General features: G+C 44.6%; 1 protein-coding gene and 1 pseudogene across 2 annotated transcripts in view; both read left to right on the forward strand.

The window, feature by feature from the left end:
* Plce1 (phospholipase C epsilon 1) overlaps nt 1–18,404 on the forward strand; it is a 262,100-nt gene that overhangs the window by 151,217 nt on the left and 92,479 nt on the right. The window lies entirely within an intron of this gene.
* Nucleotides 6,439–7,122, forward strand: LOC126510658 (40S ribosomal protein S8-like; annotated as a pseudogene).

An 18,404-nucleotide genomic window follows, 5' to 3' on the forward strand; every position in this document is an offset into this window, starting at 1 on the left:
ATTGCAGCCCCCTCTGCTGAGCTCTGGAGTCTGGGGCTGAGCGTTGAATGACAGACGATACCAGGGAGGGAAAAATTGTGGGACAGGCAGGGGCATCACGCCAGGAAGGCAATCCACCGAATGCTAAGCAAGACTTCCTGACATAGTGAGGTAGCTCACACTTGAGCGCCAGGAGAACCTGTGAGCTAGACATGTCTTGCATCCCAACAACTGTGCACACAGACTTGTCTGTAATGAGGGGAAAGGGAAGAAAATTCCTGATGCAATGTTGCATAATGTTTGCTCTCAGGAAAGTATGGCTGAAATGCAGCTCAGAGCAGAGCCATGAAACAGCTGGACAGGTTTGACTGACACGTAGGAAGGCCAGGAGATAAATCACTGGCAGCATTTCTTCCCATGCCCTTTTAACTGTTCTGTAAGAGTAAGGTCCCCCTTAGTCAGACACCTTACCCTGTCTTTCTCCTTGAGAATACCCAGAATCCCATCTGAGGAGACAGTCCGTAAGCAGATAGGCATCAGATCTATCCTGCATTCAGCCCTGGATATTTGGTCTGACAGACAGATCTTTCTGAACCTTTTTCGGCTGGACCTGTCCCTCAGGCCGTATCTGTCCCACGAGCCCAAATGCCCCCTCTCCCTTTGGATGAGCTGCCCTGCTTCCTGCCCACACACGAAGCCTCTTTCTTGGAGAGTCTCAAATCACATTCGTCTCCCTCTCTTCTTCCTTCACCCAGTTTCTGCTGCCAGCCAGCATTCTCTTTGATCTTGCTATGTTTTCATTCCCCTTACAATAAACTCCCAAGCCATTTTCCTTTTCTAGAGGAGACAGGGGTATTTTCTTTACCACAGAGATCAGAAGCAGCTGAGAAGAGGCAGGTGGAATTTGAAGTTCCCTGCTTACTTTTTCCTTGCTCTTTTTCTCATCATGTCCACGGTGTGACAGCGGGGTAAGGGGCGAGTTTTCCAAGTTCATAGTTCCAAGTCTTTACTCCCAAAATCTTATGCTCTGTGATACGGCCTCTGCCCTTGGGTGCTGTTCCCATGTGGGGACTGGTTTGCAGGATCTGTTCCGAAAGTGACTTTTGGACTCCACAGCTCCCACCATGACCATGCTTCTCTTCCGTGTCACAGATAGTTGCTACCTCTGGCTGGAGGGTCTCATTCAGCTTCAGGAGACTGTAACAGCAGGTTTTACTTATTGAGTAGTCCTTGGCAAGCCCACTTTTCTGAGCACCTCTTCTATACTGGCTAGTGTAGAGGCAGATCCCAAGCCCTGCGTACCACAGGGACCCCAGGGACCTCTAGACCCTTTCTGTTAACACCCATGTGCGGCTAACTGTGTCATTCACCAACCTGCTTCTCTCAGACACACTAACTTGGTGAGCCAGAGCCACTCTGGTCTTGCTTATCCCTTCCACCTGGCAGATTTTATGAGACGCATCAGTTCAGCAGCTCAGAGGTCCCATGTCTATAAGAATAGACACGGTGGTATTCCTAGGGAAATGATAAACAAGAAAACCAAGCCATGTTTCCAGCTGGCAGCAGTGCCGCACGTCTTTAATCCCAGCTCTCGGAAGGCAAAGGCAGGTAGATCACTGTGGGTTTGAGGCCAGCCTGGTCTACAGATCTAGTTCAAGGATAGCCAGGGCTACCCAGAGAAACTTTGTCTTGAAAAACGAGTAATAATAATAATAATAATAATAATAATAATAATAATAATAATAAACAACCATATTTCTTGAGAAAAGCAGAGCCGAGTGTCTGTCCCACCCCCCAACTCCTTCTGTATTCCCAATTCCCTCTATATTTCCCCAGTGACAGGACTAACTGCAGCAGATCCTGACACCTGGAAGTCTGCCTTGTTGGCACTGAGGACAGACAGTTTCTCCAGAAAGCAGAATACAGAGCATGGGGTGGTGGTGAGGTATGGTCCTTCACTTTAAATGTTTGGGGGAAAATAGTTCTAAGCGTACATAGCCAACCGCGTTAAAAAATGTTTCCCATCAAATTATGTTTTTATTTTGTAAAAGCAGGCAGCTGAGCAGTCTGTTCGGGGCCTTGGTATAAACTCTCTTCTTCAAATGAATACATATGGAGGCACAGAAGCTGGTAAAGACACATGAGGAAGTAAAATTCCAGCTCACTGGAAAACCCATTTTGTTCTCGACAAAAGCATGCCTCCCAGGGGTATGTGTCTCCCCAGAAGGGCCTTTCTCTCTGAGAGCAGTGTTGACTTGGTATGATAGGATGCTACTCAGGAGGTTGAAACAGGAGAAAACACGTGAGCCCAAGAGTTTGAGGACATTCCCAGCAACATACCAAGACACTATCTAAACACAAAAACTACAGTGACGGCACAGAGGCTCAACCTGGTGCACAGCCGTCTAAGAGCCAGCTTATCTCTTGGCTGCTAATCTATACAGGAGCTAGCTGATAGCAAATCTCACTCACAGTAGCATTTAGTAGCGACTGGGAATGATAGCCCATTGTCAGCTGGAGGCAGCTTTGGAGACAAGCTGCTTGGATTTCATTTCTCTTGCCCTGTTATCTAACCTGGAACCAACTACATAATCCCTCACTTTTTCAGTCTTAGAGATCGAATATAGGGTCTCATGCATGCAAAGCAAGCAGTCTACCCCTGAGCAACAGCCCCGTCCTGAATCCCTCCTCTTCAAAGGGGGTAATGTGTTAGTTAGCTTCGAGATGCTGTGGTCAAATGCCTGAGAAATGTAACTTAAGGGAATAGGTTTCATTACGGGCCATAGTTCCAAAGGGTTCAGCCCACGATCACCTGGCTCTGTTTCCGGGCCCAGAGTGAGGCAGTACATCATAACAGTGGGGACATGTTCATCCCAGGATAGCCAGGAAGCAAAGAGGGAATGCCTGAACAGATCAGCTCTCTTCCTTTTCTTTCCCATCTAAACCACGGCCTTCAGGGTGATGCCGCCCACATCCACAGTAGGCCTTCCCCTGTTAGGAAACCCTTTCAGGAAACATCTTAACTGACACACCTAGAGGCAGAGGCATACCTTCCTAATCGAGGAGCTTCTCAAGCCAACCATATTAACAATCAAGGTAAAGCTTCCCAGGTGATAATAGTACCTAGCCCAAGAGATGGTGTGGGCAAAGCAATCATCAGAGAGCAAAGGCACAGTAGTTAGTCAATATTAGAAGAAAACAAGAAAACCCCACTAAAATAACTGTATTTTTCCAGAATAACTGTTGATAAGAAATTCCACTATTACTGTATTGTTATGTTCATCAGCCACTTAGCAAGCAAGAAAATATAGGCTTGGACCCGCTAAGTTAAGGATCTGTACTCTGAGAGCTAGGACGGGAACACAGGTGTTCTGGCCTCCTGAGCCATGTTCTTGGTGGTGTGCTTCTTAACTGAACACTGGAAACACCTTAGGTCTGAAGTCGGTTGTCTTCCTCCGAAGGAAACCATTTTCTACCCAAGAGGATTCAGAGCATCTCTCTGACTTCAGCACACTGTTGACATCAACCCTAGCCTCCTTTTCTGATACTGAAACCATTCCTCACCTCCTTCACATGGGGAGACACACAGGAGGACCTACTGAAGGCCTGCTTCCCACAGTAAAAGTGCATCCAGCAACACGTCAGTGCTGAGACTGGTAGAAATAAGAATGGGAGCCGTGGAAAGGAGGATAGGCAAGAATTAGGACACATGTAAGTATGTTATTACTATCATCATTATCGGAAATAGTAAAAGTGACTCAGAGAGGCTGCAGCAGCCCTTCAAGGCCTTGGCCCTTGCAGATCAGACTACCTAGATGGCCTTGGACATGATGGGAAAGCTCACACGAGCTTCAGTCAGAGACTGGGTATTTGAGCTGACCCTATTAGGATATTTGATTCAGTTCTTTGAGAAACCACGGTCTCGGAGATCTTTACTGCTCATGTAAGAGCCAAGGAGGAATGTATTTATGCTCTGCCAGGGCTCTGCATTTGCCCAAAGGATTTAAACAGCCATAAATCCAGCTGCCATCTCAATGCTTCTCTTGGGCATTTTTTTCTACCAGCTTATGTCTCAACTGCTGTTTGGGTACAAAGGTACATTAGGGTGCAATAGAGGCCAGCCTTCTGCCCTGGCGGAGTTTATGCTCTCAAATATGCCCCCAAACAGAACTATTGCCTCCTCCTCTCAGTTCACATTGCACCCAGGATCTTCTCTACTCCCCCATCACACGTCGTCTTTCTCCATACCCACTCTACTTTACAATGTCCCTCCCTTCCCAGGTGTTCCATCCAATGACCTAGGATTTATCCCTGGCTTACTGTTTTTCTGAGCCCCCAGTGCCTAGTCATTCCTCCTAAATGCAGCCTGCACTGGACAACTCTTTCCAATTCATCTGTCACCACCTTGGAGGCGGCCACCACTGCATCACGTCACCATAGCTGTCCCGCTAGCCTGCTGTCAGGCTCTGTTATCTGCTCTCAGCCCTGCAGCCAGCGTGATAAGTTTGTAAGTGTAAACACCATGTCCCTTCGCTAAAAGTCCCCCTAATGGCTCGAGATCCAGCTTGAGTTTGCTTCCACCTGCCTTTCCATTCTAACTTCATATTGCCCCACCCACTGTCTCTCCAGCTCTGGTCTAGGCATGCAGAATTTCATTTTATTTCTTGACTATATTGCTGTAGCTTCCTCCACATAGTCTCTGTACTTGGTGTTCTGTCTGCCGGGGACCTGTTTCTCTGGGTTATGCCACACCTGTAGACTTGTCTTGATCAAATTTTAGTTCAGAGTTCAAGGAAACTACTGACTTGAGTTGGTTTTTTTTTTCTCTCCTTCCCCTAGCTCTTCCTGTAACTTGTTCATGACTGTATCTCTCTTTCCTTACATAGTGCCAGAATGTAGTACATGTTCAATAAATAAGTACTTGATAATTAATTATTTATTGAAATGGATGCTGTTAGAAATACAAAGGAAAACAACACATGCCTTTTTAAAGGGATTTACAATCTAGTTTAAGGCATATAAGGTCTAAAATATTGAAGACACACACTAACAGTATGGGAGAGGTGGTAAGGACTAAGCACTCTGGGTTATTGGGAGGAGGGGGCTCTACTATGAAGTCTCGGCATAAGCCTGGAGTCCAAATCATTCTCACTGTGAGACTCCAGGCAAGTGTGATAGTTAATCCTCATTGTCATGTTGATTGGCTTTGGGATCACCTAGGAGACTTATCTCTGGGAATGCAAGTGAGGTTTAACTAACTAGGAAGGGAAGGCCCACCCTATGGGCTCGAGTCCAAAGGGAGAAGGGAGAAGGTGAGCTGAGTATCAGCATCCATTTCTCTCTGCTTCCTGACTGTGGGTGCAGTGTGACAAGATGCCTCATGTTCCCACCCAGTGTCTTCTACCTTGATGGACTTTGAACTGTGAGCCAGAGCAATGCCCCGTTGCCAGTTACTTGATGGCAGTAATGATGACAGTAACTGACACAGCAAGTGAGCAACATGTCTTCAGCTTCTGTCTCCCGCCTTTAAAATGGGATGATTTTATCAATTCCACATGGTTCTTAGGACACTTAATGTATTTAAAAGCACAGGATAGGTTCTCAGGAAATGAAGCTAGAGTGATTCAAGCCAAGTGGGAGACAAAGGCGATGTTTGTGGAGTTGAAGAGCAGGACACACAGAGCGTTTCCCTTGAGCGTGGCCACAGTGTGATGCTCCAGCTTGAAAATGGGGCTTTACCCAGGAGCAGTGTTAACTCACTCAGCCTCAAGGAGATTTGAGGGCCATGAAATGCCATCATTCACCAAATGCATTCTCTCACCAAAGTTTTCTGGAAACGCTGAGCCTACACTCATCTAACACATATTTCTCTAAGTTTTTGAGATTATAATATTACACCATTTCCCCTTCCTTTCTCCCCCTCCAAACCCTCCTGTATACTCTCAAATCCATGTTTTCAGGGATGACCATTTGATATCGCATAACCAACTGGTGTTCTCGTCCCTGGGGTGGACTTATTTCTCTGGCTCTCAACATTCCTTGGTTGCCTGTAGTTCTTTCTGTAGGACTGAGGCCTGAACTCATAGACCTTCCCCTCCACTTCATCATGTCTACTGGTGTTGTCCTTGTTCAACTCATGTATAAGCAGTCATATTGGTGGGACATTATGGGTCTAGCCTCTGACATTACTAAGAGACACAGTCTCACAGCAAACACGCTGATCTTGTGGCTCTTAAAATCTCTCTGCCCCATCTTCCACAATGTTCCCTGAGTCTTTGGTACAGGAGTTGCTTTGTAAATGTAGCCGTTAGCAATGGGAACCACAACTCTGTATTTTGATTGGCTGGTTATGGCTTTCTGTAGTGGTCTCTGTTGTAAAAAAGGGTTGGTTTTGTTACTGTTGTTTCATTTTGTTTTGTTTTGTTTCTTGACTAGTGGTGAGGGTTGCACTTATCTGGGTATAAGAAAAATGCTTGGGCTCTTTCCTGCCAGCGCCGAGCGATGGGCATCTCTCGGGACAACTGGCACAAGCGCCGCAAGACCGGGGGCAAGAGAAAGCCCTACCACAAGAAGCGGAAGTATGAGCTGGGACGGCCTGCGGCTAACACTAAGATTGGCCCTCGTCGCATCCACACGGTCCGTGTGCGAGGAGGCAATAAGAAGTACCGTGCCCTAAGATTGGATGTGGGGAACTTTTCCTGGGGTTCTGAGTGATGTACTCGCAAAACAAGGATCATTGAAGTAGTCTACAATGCATCCAATAACGAGCTGGTCCGCACCAAGACTCTGGTCAAGAACTGCATCGTGCTCATTGACAGCACCCGGGACCGACAGTGGTACGAGTCCCACTATGCACTTGCCCCTGGGCCGCAAGAAGGGGGCCAAGCTGACTCCTGAGGAGGAAGAAATATTAAACAAAAAACGATCAAAGAAAATTCAGAAGAAATACGATGAACGGAAAAAGAACTCCAAGATCAGCAGTCTCCTGGAGGAGCAGTTCCAGCAGGGCGTGCTTCTGGCCTGTATCGCCTCAAGACCAGGCAGTGTGGCAGAGCAAATGGCCATGTGCTAGAAGACAAGGAGCTGGAGTTCTATCTGAGGAAGGTCAAAGCCCGGAAAGGCAAATAAGCCATCCGTCATAGCTCATGTAATAAAGGTGTTTATTATTCTGTAAAAAAAAAAAATGCTTGGAGTATAGTTAGGGATTCTGCTGGTTTAGCAAAATGGTGATTTGTAAATTCTCCAGGATTCGCGACTTCAATAGCCCTGGGTATTTGGGTAGATTTCCAGTTCCAGGCATGCTTTTCTTCTTGAGTGGGTCTTAAGTCCAACTAGAGAGCTGTTGGTTACCAATAAGGCATGTGTGCCACTCCTGTGTAGTCATTGCTGTGGCTCACAGGCGTCATAGCAGAATAGGACTGTAGGTTGCTCCCCTCCTTTGGAAGCTTCCATGGCGCCACCTGGTACTGTCAAAGCTAGTCCTCACGAAGGAGAGTTTCTGGTCGGGTCTAGCTCAGGGGCCTCTGGACCCTGCTTCTGAACTACATGGTGTCTTTAGGATTAGGAGCTTACCTTCCACCTCTGTAGGGCAATGAAGGGAAACAGCAATAGCCTTTAATGCTTTGGGGATCTCTTGGACAACCCTAACTCTTCAAAGGAGGACTTCTCATGCCTGATATTGAGGGTTTTTTTATTAGATGGCAGTTGGCTTTTATGGGAAGCGTGGTCAGCCCAGACGAGAAAACATCCTTTAAACTGTATATGTATATACAGAATTATGAGCGCTTCATGTTCCTTAGCACATTTAGCTTTCACATCGCACTGAAGAGACGGAATTGCTGTATGTTGGTTATTTTTCTATCAACGTGACAAAATGTCCAACAGGAGCAACTTAAGATCAGATTTAATTTGACTCAGTTTCAGTGACTTGACTATATCTTTGCAGGGAGTTGGAACAGAGAACACATATTATGGTGACCAAGAAATAGAGAAGGGATATACACAGTCCCCAAGCACATATCCTCTGTGACTTTTTCCTCCAGCTAACCCCTTCCTCCTAGGCACTCCTCAGTCCAACCAAGTTGACAACCAAGGTTAACCACTGCTTTATTTTGATAATAAGAATACCGAGGTTCAGAAAGGATACACAGTTTGCTCAATAATACATAACCACAAAGTGGCTAGGCCAAAAGGAGACTCAGGCTTTTGTTGACATCAAAGCCTATATATATATATATACTCTGTGCATACATATGAGATTGCATCTTTCAAAATAAATGTGTATCATGGAACGCTGTATTTTTAAATTTTTAAGAGCAACCCAATGAGATCAGGATATTGTCTCCCAGCACAAGTCCTGTGGGATGTTTGCGCGTACTCTGTGGAGAGGCGGTGCCTGTGGTCTAAGCCACACTGTGAGCAAACAATGAGAAGGAAGTTGTTGGATTTATTTTTTCTAGTTATGTCAGGACATATGAGAACTCTCCCATTTGAGCATTTCACAAAAATTCTGAGTGCCTAGAGGTTGGCACTCACTCTAGAACCAGCATGGGAAGCCCTGTGGGTAGGAAGAAGGCGTGCTGAAGCCTTGGGGCCTTGCTTGCCAAAGAAGCCTGCGTAGGAGTCCCTTGAGAAGCGTGGAATTAACAGAGAGGGCGGAGCCTTTCACTGGAGGTCAGAGCAGGACAGACGCCAAGCCGAATGAGGTCTAGATCCCTCTAGTCCTGTTTGTGGGTCTGCCCACATGGGTTTACAAAGTGAGATCTTAATCCCATTGTTCAAATTCCTCAAGCCTAAGGCAATTGCAACTTTCATTCTTTCTCCTCTCTGCTCATACTTTAAAAGTTATACAGACAGTAAAATTGTGTGTACATCGTTAGGGCAGAAGGAAAAAGACTGGCTCTGGAGTAGATGCAGCCCAGACACGTATCAACACACCCAGCCTGTACCCTAATTCCCCCTTCTCCAGGTGCCCGCAGCCACCATCATTTCTCTGCTCTTTTAGAGAGGACCCCCCCTATAGTACAACACCCCAATCCTTACTAAAGCTGTCCAGAAAGAAAGGCATTTCCCCCTTTGGTTTTTTGAGCTAGCTCTGACTGTCCTGGAATTTGCTATAAACCAGGCTGACCTCGAACTCACTCAGATCTGCCAGCCTCTGCCTCCTAAGTGCTGAGATTAAAGGCGTGTGCTACAACCACCCAGAAAGAAAGGCATTTTTTTTTCTACTGCTGGGCATACAGTCCAGGGTCTGTACATGCCAGACAAGCTCTAGCAACTGACATTCACAGTCCTCAGACAGGCGCTTTGACTTTGCCAGCATTCTGCACATGTAGTAACCACTATGTTATTTCTGATCTTTCCCCTGAGTTGCAGAACACGCTTTTCTTAGAACTACCAAAACAACAACAGAATTACACAGCAGGAGATGTGTGTGCAAATATTTAAAGTATCTGATAGTCGAGGGACTCACCTCTTCCTTCCAGGTTAGACAGATCTGAGCAATAACCAGAGGAAGCCCATGAGGAAGACAGCAAAGAAAGGATGTCAGATGAAGGATACAGTCTGCTCAAACGTTCTAGGCAGGATGGCACATTGTAGACTGAAAAAAGAACTGGATACAGGAAGACCCAGCAGAAGAGAGTGGCCACAAACTGTAGGTGATGGGGGATGCTTAGGACGATAGTGAAAACAAATGGAGAAACTGTGCTTAAGTGTTTTTGAACAAAGAATCCCAGTGTGCCAGTGACTTATTAAGTAGCAAGGATGGATGACAGAAGACAGTCGAGACTGACTCAGGTTTTCCAGGAAGGATATTTGGGGTAAATGAGATGTCTGTGACATCATTCAGATAGTTCCAAAGACAGCATTAGACAATCAAGAAGGTGCACTCTGTTTCAGACATTCATATGTTCAAATCCTGCTCCCTCCCTGATTTATTAGCAGGGTCTTTGAACAAATTATTTAGCTGAGTTCATGCCATTAACTATGAAAGAGGGCTGTATAGTCCGCTCACAGTAAGTGGTTGTAATAGACAACAAATCTTTAGTTTAGGATAGAACCTTAACACATGGTAGGTGCGGTATATGTTGTTTCTTTAGTTATGAACATTATCACCATTATTGTCATCCTGTAGGATATGGTATACAGGTTTTACAGTGATTGTAAAATATGTTCTTAAAGAGCCTTCTCTAGGCAGAGAATAGGAATCTAGCGATGATGTGAGACTGGGCTATAGATATAACTGTAGAGTCTACCCTCTAGCAGGGCTGAATGCACCAGGGCAATCAGTTTGTTCTCTGAGATATCAAGTATAAGAGAAATTACAGGCTTCAATGAAAAGCGTTGGCTACACCTACTGCCTTGATAGATAACAAGAGATCTAGCAAAGAGTGGGGGTGTGGGCATCAAAGGAGAATCAGAGTGAGCGATGGGAACCCAGAGGGAAAGAAATTACAAGCTGAGTATCACATTGCACTGAGCCTATGAGGTTGAGAAGTGCACGGACGCAAATTTCAGAGTGACTAGCCAATTACAGGCTGGCACAGAATTGCTCGCCTCACCTTCAAATTGGCACACTGGAAGTGTATCCTGAGTTGAAATTTGCAAGAAGATCTCTACAGACTACAACAGAGTATACACATACACACACACATACACAGAGAGAGAAAGAGACAGACAGACAGACCGTATATACCAACAGTTAAAGGCACAGGCTGGGTGTGGTGCTTTGTGCCTCTGATCCCAGTACTTGGAAGGTTTGGAGGCAAGGAGATCAGGAATCCAAGGTGATCCTCAGCTACATATTGAGTTCTAGGCCAGCCTGGGAGGGCTACATAAAACCCTATCATTAAAAAAAGAAAGGAAAGAAGTACGGGAGAGGAGAAGGGAGGGAGGGAGAAAGGAAGAGGCAATTTTGCTCAGGTAGGAGGCCTCTAAGGTCAATACATTTCTGTGTTTGAAGGAGATGAAGTTGAATTATTTGTGATTTTGGCTGAGAAAGTTTCACTTTAGAGCAAGCTGCCTTTGGCGGCGTGAGCTTCTTGAACTGGAGGTTTACATGGAGTCTGTCTGACTGGCTGCAAAGCTGGGATGAAACTTACGACTTGGATAAGAAGTTTGGACTAGGTAAAACCAATTCATCCTACAACCTGGTTTTGTGCATCCTCTAAACCAAAACAGTTTTTGAGAGGGACTGATTCAGAACAGAGGGGTTTGAAGGGAGAGGAAGGAAATGATACAACTACAGTATTCCTATATAGAATTCTCAAAAAAAAAATTTTCAATAAAAAACTACTTTGAGACAGGTTAAAATTATAGGAAACTAATTGTAGTGTCCATAAACAAAATATTGTAGGAATAGCAACCATGCCCACATGTTAGTGTATTGTCCAAACTGCAGTGGTAGAAGAGAATAGCAAAAAAAAAAAAATCAAACGACTGGCAAAGCCTAAAATGCTTGTCACGCGTTCTTAAAAAAAAAGTAGGTCAACTATTGACCCAAGCCATCCAGTGGAAGATTCTGTGAGGGAGGCAGGTTTTTGTCTTTGGATAGGTATCCTCAATTCATTTCTGTTGCTGTGATAAATATCCCAACAAAAAGCAACATAGGGGAAGAAAAGGTTTTTTCTGCTTCCAGTTCTAAGTTACCATCCATCATCACAGAGAAGTCACAGGGGCGGGACTGTGGGACAGAGCCAGTAGCAGAGAAAAGCAAGTGCGTCCATGCTGTCTGCTTGCTCACTTTCTTGCTCGGCAGGCTTTCCTCGCTTCTATACGGAGCAGGGCCAAGCCTGGGGAATGGCGCTGCCCACAGTCGCTGGGTAACTAACAATCAAAAGAGTCCCCCGCAGGCATGCCCTAACAGCTCACCCTCATCTAGCTAATTACTAGCTGTCATAGTAGAAAGTCACCACCTTCATAAAGCAGATAAGCACCTGGGAAGGGAATGCAGAGAGGGGAGAAGGTGGAATGAGCGGGTGCCTTTGCAGACCAGGAAGGTGTTTCAGGAGGGTAGGAAAACATGCGTCTGTGGTAGAAGAAACAGAAGAGCTTTTTCTGTTCTTGATGAGCAGATAGTATTCCCAATATCTGCTTTATTTTACAGCTCAGTTAAACATATCTGTTGTCATATCTTAGCCAGAGGGGATTTTCTAAATGTCCTTGTTTATAAATGTGCAGAAGATTTTTGCGCATAGAGTCAGGCTTTTGTTGGCCGAAGAGAGTGAGCACTTGCTGGTTCTCTGGCAATCGTGACAAAAATTCTGAAGTGTATATATACGCCGGGGCCAAGGCGCATTTCAAAATGACATTGCTCGGCTACATGCTCAGTTACGTGATGCGCCTTCCCCTTCTGCCTCCACTGGGCTTAGCAACCCTGTCAGGGCCTTTCCTCCAAAATCTGCTTCTGCAAGTACCTTAGCTGACACCCTCTGGAGTCACATAAACACAAAGAGACTTCCCGGCCGGCCAGGGTGCTCCGTGGATTGCTCACCAACCAACAAGGGAGGTAAGCAGTGTAAGTCTACTGAAAATGTTGGACAAAATTAGCTTTTTAAAAGTTATTTTTTCCTTGTATTTTGCAGTGTGATTTTTATCAGCATCTCGTAACAGTCACAAAAAAATCTTTGCTTCTCCCTGTTTTGAGGTGTAACAGTATTCGAGACCGAACCGCAGTCCATACGCTGGAGCTCAGTCGTGGTACTTACGTAAGAGACTCATGACGCGGTCAAAGGCGAGCAAGAGAGAAGCAGGTACTCTGCTCATAAAAACCCACACAGAAACAAATACCATACTTGGCGTCTAGTTTAGGTTCTCCTGTTCTGGGGTGATTATGCAACAATTGCTAACAAACAATTCCGTTCACCTGGTTTTAGCATTTATTCTTCGTCTCCAGGTAACTGTCTAAGATAACTCTGCGGCCCTAACTTTTTAGTAGGGAGATCAAGTGGCATCCATGCATGTTACCCACACTTGGCAGTTGTTACCACAAGACACACACCTTGCTGTCTCCCCTTCTAGGCTATTCATGCCCTTGACACACATTAGCCTCAATGCCTTGAATTCTATGAGACACACCTGAGGCTTCAGAGTTCCTGAGAACATCATCTGCATTTAAATCCCGGGTTTGCACCTGTTTGCCTGTAGACCCCAGGAAGCTTCCGAGCCAGTGTGCCCATCTGTAAAGCAGCACAAGCAATGTCCATCAGTACGCAGGAATTCTGCAAGAAGGAGAGTTTAAGGAGGTGTGTTTTGAGGTAGCTAACCCATAGTCAAGCACCCATTAAATAGCTCAAAGGAAAATAAATCTTAAAAGCAGCTCTAGATCACTTACTTTAAGAACAAAAAAATAATCCCTTGCTTCAAATACTGTCATAGTTTAAGAATCTTGATGCCTTCATCATAGAGAAGCCATCAAAGTTTCTATTAGTATTTCTTTTATTTTTTTCTTTTTTTTTTTTAAGATCATAATATAAGCCAGGTGGTGGTGGCACACGCCTTAAATCCTAGCACTCAGGAGGAGAGGATCTCTGCGAGTTCAAGGCCAGCCTGGTTTACAGAGCACGTGTCAAGACAGGCTCCAAAGCTACAGAGAAACCCTGTCTCAACAAACAAACAAACAAAGATTATAGTATAATCAAACCATTTCCTCTTTCCCTTTCCTCGCTTAAAGCCGGTCCACTGCGTATTCCCTTTCTTGCTTTTTTTTTCAAATTCATGGCCTCTTTTCCCATTAATTGTTGTTATATACACACATGTATGCACACACACACACATACATGTGTGTATATAACTATAACGTGCTCAGTCTGTACAGTGTTATTGGTAAGTATGTTTTCAGGGCTGACCTTTGGTATTAGATCACCAGTTGGTGTGCTTTCCCTGGGGAAGACTACTGTTCCTGCTCTCCGCATTCCTCGTTCCCTATAGTCCTTTGTGTAGAGTTGAGGTCTAGCATCAGACTTTCCTGCGTTCACTCTAGCGTGTCTGTTAGTGCTGTCCTTGCTCAGCTCGGGTTTAGTCAGTCCTGTTGGTGAGACTTTATGGGTGTAGCTTCTGACTTTACTAGGAGACACACGATCTCACAGAAAAAATCCCTGATCCTCTGGCTCTTAGAATCGTTCTACTCCCTCTCCCTAGAACCTTAGGTACAGGAGTTGTTTTCTAAATGTAGCCATTGGGAATGGACTCGACAACTCCGCATTTTGATTGGTTGTGGTTTTCCATAATGGTCTCCACCTGTTGCAAAGAGAAGTTTCCTAGATGAGGGGCGAGGACCACACTTATCTGTGGGTATAAGGACAAATATTTAGACTGTAGTTAGGATTATGCTGGTTTAGTAAAGTAGTGGTTCTAAGTTCTCCTCCAATATCCATGACTTCACTAGCCCTGGGTAGCTGGCTGGGTTTCCATAGAAGCCATCAAGATTTGAGGGAAACAAGGGCCACATGTTGAGAAGTTCAACACGCTTTTGTGGGCTCTTTGAATGATTGACAACACGCTACAAATATCAGTGTTGGATCTACTGCCTGTAGCTGGATCCATAGGATGCAGAAACGAGACGGAAACCTTCTTCAACAGTCTTTCTCCATGCCTCCTTTCAAATGTTTAAAAACAAAACAAAACTCAGCAGCTTGTAGCCATACTCAGTGTGGATTGGAAGTTGAAAATATAGTTGATAACATGAATAAAAACATCTATTGTGGAAATAATTATAAACATATGTCATCCCTCCTTGCTCTGCTCTTTTTCTAGCCAGGATGGCCGCAGCCTACTCCAGAGCTGAGACTCTCTAAAGAAGGAATGGAGGGCTAGTCAGAGCAGATGGCCTCTAGTGAGGCTGCTCTAGTTCTCACAGAACTGCTCTGATCAATAAATATAACCCGAAATCACAATAGTGCACGACGTGAATTGTTCGAGTGAACAACAGGTATAGAGGTGCTTTCTTGAGATTATCCTGAAGTCGAAGTTATTGGCAGTTGTGAGCTGCCTGACACGGGTGCTGGGGCCCAAACTCAGATTCGCTGCAAGGTCAGTCTGTGTTCTTAGCCACTGAGTCATCTCTCCAGTCCCGTATTTTGAGTTGATACAGGAATGCATGCTGTATCGTGGCCACCATAGTCAATATAGGGTATTCTCTCTGTAGCTCATCATCTCCTACCAGATTGCTGTCTTTTCCCCTTCCTCAGAATGTCATCAAATGCCATCCTACAGCAGGCTCTTCTCATCCTACGTGATGCGTTGGAAGTTCCTCTGTGCTATTACACGTATTGATAATTTGATAGGATTTGAGGAGTATTCCATTGCACGGATCTGCCACAGTTCATCCGTTCGTCAGTTAAGGTCCTTATGGATTATTTCCCGTGTTTTTCTGATTAAGTCACCAGAAACATTTTGAAACAAACAAGTGCAGGTCTTCGTTTCTCTAAGGTATTATGCAGTGTCATGTAAGGTGGCTGTATCATTTGGCATTCCAGCAGCAATGGATGATAGTTCTAGTTGCTCTCCATCCATTTATAAGCACTTTCTGATGTCACACACCTCAGACTCCCTTTCTGTAAGGGAGACAGTTATTGACCTTAGTATTGTAAAGATATTTAAAAAGTGAACCAGCATAGGCAGAAGTGCTTGATAAACTGTAAAGTGCTGTAACCAACCAAACACTGTAAGTGATAGTGCTCACATAAAATGTGTTTCCCACAAAAGCTAAGGGCAGTGCTACATTTCCCCCCTACATCTTAGCAAAGTGAGTTATCCCTAATCTAAAGCAGCAAGCAGGTTTGTCTTAGAAGCATTCAGGAATTTTTGTTGGCTCTTGTCTTCAAACCCTTACAGAAACATAAGTGACCAAGGTATAAATCATCAAGTGTGAATCAGTTTTGTAAAGAAAACTGAGCTTGTGTGAGGGAAGCCAGCAGGGATTGAGTCAACACAACAAACAACGCGACATGCTGTAAAGACATCAGAGCAGTCCCAACTAGGCCATCTCCTCTGCGGCAGGTGTCTAGGCTACCTGTGCAGGGCCTATAAGAGGATGTCCAACATGGATGTCTCCATGGTCAGCTGGGAAACATGGGTAAAGAAACAGAACTAAAGATTCAATTTCAACCATTTTCAAATTTGATATTTACTTTTTCCATTATAAAACTAGAAGTAGAAAAGAATCAAGTGAGCCAGAAGTTATCCCCTTCACATTATAATGAACTCCTATTTGGTGTATTACAGAGGTGGTGACATATAGAAATACATGTAGATCTTTTAATATTTGTATGGGTAGCCCCTTGATTGGTCATCTAAGTAGGTACAGAAACAGCTAATACTCTAGGACAATGGGCATACCTAGCCAAGTCTTGGTTCCTAATACTATTCTATAATATAAAAACCAAGGATTTTTATGGAAGACTGAATCTGGTACTGAGACACAAAGTATGCAGAATGAGCCTGGAGCCTCTGAAGTGGCAGGCAGTAAGGAAGTGCTCACACCAAAACACAGTGATGGCACATGTCAAAGAGCCCCGGCAGACAGCTGAAAGGGCTCCCCGGGGCCAAAGCTGGAGCTTCTGAAGCAAATTAAGGTATTGGAAATAACTCAGAATATAAAATCAACACTTCTGAATCTATACTGATTGAATAAATGTAGAAGCAAATAAATGGATATGGGTAGACATATTTCTTATTTTAAAAAAATTCCAGATAGCTTATCATAAACATTCCCACATGTCTTAGTTTCTGTTCTATTGCTATGAAGAGACACCATGTCCAGGCCAATTCTTTTGAAGGAAGGTACTTAATTGTGGGCTTGCTTACAGTTTCAGTGGTTAGTCCATTATCATCACGGTGGGGAGCATGCTGGCATACAAACAGACATGGTACTGGAGAGGTAACTGAGAGTTCTCCATCCTGATCCATAAGCAGAGAGTCTGTGGATTTGGCTTGAATTTTTGAAACCTCAAAGCCCACCCCCAGTGACACACGTCCTCCAACAAGGCTACACCTCCTAATCCTTATAATTCTATAAAAGAGATCCACTCACTATTGACTAAGCATCCAACTATGTGAGCCTGTGGAGGCCATTCTTATTCAAACCACCACACCGTCTATACTAGGAGGTAGAGTATAAGGCTTCCCTCCTGACGTATGCATGCCCAATGTCTTCCTTCTAAAGGGTGCAGTACAGAACGTGGATCCCAAATAGAGGTACCTAGCAAACCTACCTCCCCCAGGTGACCAATGTTGACTACAGTGTGCAGTATGTTGTTAGTCTATAGCCTTGATGCTGTGTGAATGACCCTTTACCTTTGTGAGGCCTTCTGGAACCCCTTAACACCAAGCTGACAATGGGAAAAGTGTTAGACAAAGCCCTATCTAAGCACACCCTAACCAGTATCTATGTAAACACCTAACCAGTGCATCTAAACACTGTCAAGGTCATTCAGACCGTGGAAGAGAAACCACCCTGGTGGAGGGGGGTGGAGGGGAGCCTAAGGAGACAAGAATAATGAAGTTAAATGTGACATTCTAGCTGGGAGCCTGTACCAACAAGGAAGATATGAGATAAAAACTAAAAGATGAAGAGGATAGAATGTAGGCGTTGTCATGTGAATATGAAATGCCCCCCCCCCCACGGGCTCCACCACAGACTCGTGTCTAATGCTTGGTTCCAGCTGGTGGCTCTGTTCTAGGTGGACGTGCAGACTTTGGGAGGTGGAGCTTACCTGCAGGAAGTAGGTCCCCAGGGATACCTTTGAAGGACATACTTGGTCCCTAGTTCTTATTATTTCCCTGTCCCTGTCCCTTTCTCTCTCCTGCTCTCCTCTCTTTCCTCCCCTCCCTCCCTCTCTTCTCCTCTCCTCTCTTCTTCTTTTCTTCCTTCCCACCAAGTGGTGAAGAATTCCCTTTACTCTACATTCCTGCCACCGTAATGCTCTTCCCACATACATGGGCTAAGGAACCAGGAAGTGGTTCTTCAAACTAGTAAGTCGAAAATTAACCTTTGTTCTACTGGGCATTTGGTCACAGTAGCCACCAGTACATTGCACTATTAAAACCAATTAATACAGTGGTTAGCCCTAGTGTATAAGTATATATTCATTAATTACTTATGATAATCATGTCACAGTAAATTAAGACCTTCTTGCAAGCCGATATTGAGTGCCAGGTGCATGAGAATTTTCTTTGTCTACAAACTTAAAACTATTCTACTTAACTTATTTGGTATAATTTCAGTTTCTCTCTTTTATATTAAAACCTTAAAGTAAATTAGGCAAGAAATAAACAGGATTTTAAGTTTTTATAGGTTTCTTAGCAAGATAATGAAGTTCTGGGTTGTGTGTGTGTGTGTGTGTGTGTGTGTGTGAGAGAGAGAGAGAGAGAGAGACAGAGAGAGACAGAGAGAGACAGAGACAGAGAGAGAGAGAGAGAGAGAG

Source organism: Alexandromys fortis, unplaced genomic scaffold (genome assembly GCF_014885135.2).
Source record: "Alexandromys fortis isolate MF-2015 unplaced genomic scaffold, M_Fortis_MF-2015_v1.1 scaffold_10, whole genome shotgun sequence".
Taxonomy (NCBI): Eukaryota; Metazoa; Chordata; class Mammalia; order Rodentia; family Cricetidae; genus Alexandromys; species Alexandromys fortis.